The sequence below is a fragment of the Limulus polyphemus genome, unplaced genomic scaffold (assembly GCF_000517525.1).
Source record: "Limulus polyphemus unplaced genomic scaffold, Limulus_polyphemus-2.1.2 Scaffold13511, whole genome shotgun sequence".
NCBI classification, from domain to species: domain Eukaryota; kingdom Metazoa; phylum Arthropoda; class Merostomata; order Xiphosura; family Limulidae; genus Limulus; species Limulus polyphemus.
The window spans coordinates 3932-6291 of NW_013679121.1; the positions used below are offsets into that span (position 1 = coordinate 3932).

Below are 2360 nucleotides of genomic sequence, written 5' to 3' on the forward strand. Positions count from 1 at the left end.
TTATTCAATAAGAGGGCCCCGGCATGGCCAGGTGGATAAGGCGCTCGACTCGCAATCTGAGGGTCGCGGGTTTGAATCCCCGTCCCACCAAACATGCTCGCCCTTTCAGCCGTGGGGGCGTTATAATGTGACGTTGGTAAAAGAGTAGGCGGTTGGTGGTGATGACCAGCGCCTTCACTCTAGTCTTACACTGCTTAATTAGGGACGGCTAACGCAGATAGCCCTCGTGTAGCTTTGCGCGAAATTCAAAAACAAACTTCTGTAAGTTCGTCCGTAGGTTAGGCATTTATTATCGATCAAAAGAATTTATGTTAAACGTTGTTACTATTGGTATATTGGGCCTACAGTAGTTTCACATTCTATAGTTGGAGAGTTTACTTGGGAAGCTAGAGCTACAAATTGCGTCATAGTGAACGTAGCTTGTAACAAACATTACTGAAGAAATAAATTAATTCGTTATCATTAGGTTGAATTGACTTTACATTATTTTTACCAAATAATTCATAAAGAACCCACCAAACGGTAGAACACGTTACAACCAATATTATTTTCCTTTTCGGTGTTTAATATATTCAGCTTGCGCCACCTTTTAGTTGCGGCATTAGGTGAAAGCGAGTATACTGATGATGATGTCGGAAGTAACGGAATCGTCATCGAAGTAAAAGAAACATTATATATGCAATATCCAAGCTGACTTATATTATTTTCCAAACAAGGTAAAATTTCTAATTCTGCTATCAGTCTGAACTGTTAAACCTTATTAGTAAGTGTGAGAATTGAGATATAATTTAATTATAGCTACTATTTCTAGCAATAGGCCCAACTATCAACTAGTATCTCTTCAGCGAGAAGTTCTGGCAGTAATTGCGACAAGAACATCTAATCTAAACAATAATATAAATATAATGAAGTGAAAAAACATTTAGCGCCATTATCGGCAAATTCCTGTGGGGTTTAGAACCAAAATCTACCTCAAAATTAGCCCAGTTTCTTGTAATTGAAACCAAGCTTCATATAAACAAAAACGAATGAAATTGAAATGAAAAGACACCCAGAGTAAACTAACTAACGCTCTGCGGAAGTCTTAACACCAGTGCGTATGCGCAGTAGGAATTTGGCCATGAGCAACATGACTTTATAATACTCGGGACGTCATTCCCTTGTTACCAGAAGGTTTTAAAGTTTCTATGCAGCAGGGAATCTGCAAAAGTTGCAGTCGTAGGTGATATGTCTTATTTAAATAAATTGTGGTTGTGTTATTTACTTGTAATAAAATACAAACAAACATTAAATCTAGTCTAAAAAGGTTGCTATCTGTGACTGTCTTTTTCCCAGTAACCCAATTCTGCACACTATATCTGTAGTACCCCGAGTAAATGAGGTATTTCATCAGATATCCTAGATCATCAGCCCAGCTGAAGTACAATGAGCACAGTAGTGATTCAAATGCTACTTATAGTATCAAATTGAATGAGCAACAACTGTTATGGCATAAACTAGACTGAGTTTATGATAGTGCTAAAAGTAAAAAGCTGTGACTAAGGATTTGTCAACTGTAGTAGGCAGTGGTCTGAAATACATTAACTGATGTGTAAACAAACACTGTAATATCATCGAAAAAAATGGTATATATTTATATGCTCATTATTATCTGTAATTCCTTTGAGTTTAAAAGTAAAAGGTAATGGCTATTTATACATTTAAAAAGAGTCACTTTCAAGTTAAGGATTGGTTAACACTTACGTAAAATAATGCTTTGTATTAGTGAAAACATTTTTATATGATGGTGTTACCCATAAAAATTATAATTAGAAAAGCTAAGATCCCTTAAATTGTTTTTTGCTTAAAAACAAAAGATGAGATAGAGGGGATCTGATTGAGGTGATCAAGATTGTTAACAAAGTTATTAGTGTTGATGATCATATTTTTTTTACATTTTCAGACTAAGACATTTAGGACTAAGAGCGACACATAAATTTTAGCAGGATAAAAGTCCTCTTCAGCTAAGAGTCTGGTTTATTTTAACAGGGTGGATAGCATTTGGAATGGGTTGCCTTCAGATGTGGAAGAAGCAATTTATTTAAGGGAGTTTAACGAGAGGCTTGATAAATATTTAAATGATAATGAAGATTACCATCAGGGCCTTCGTCCTGTTCTTTGTATAGGTCTGACAACATATATTATAGGAAGATTACCATCAGGGCCTTCGTCCTGTTCTTTGTATAGGTCTGACCACATATATTATAGGAAGCTTACCATCAGGGCCTTTGTTCTGTTCTTTGTATAGGTCTGACCACATATATTATAGGAAGATTACCATCAGGGCCTGTTCTTTGTATAGGTCTGACAACATATATTAT

At 35.8% G+C, this 2360-nt stretch overlaps 1 long non-coding RNA gene across 1 annotated transcript in view; it reads left to right on the plus strand.

Moving 5' to 3' along the window:
• Positions 1-605: 605 nt before the first annotated feature.
• The window catches only part of LOC111084090, a 4541-nt gene continuing 2786 nt past the window's right edge, over positions 606-2360 (plus strand). The window contains exon 1 of the long non-coding RNA XR_002609388.1: positions 606-716. This is a non-coding gene — a long non-coding RNA (uncharacterized LOC111084090). The remainder of the gene's footprint in view (positions 717-2360) is intronic.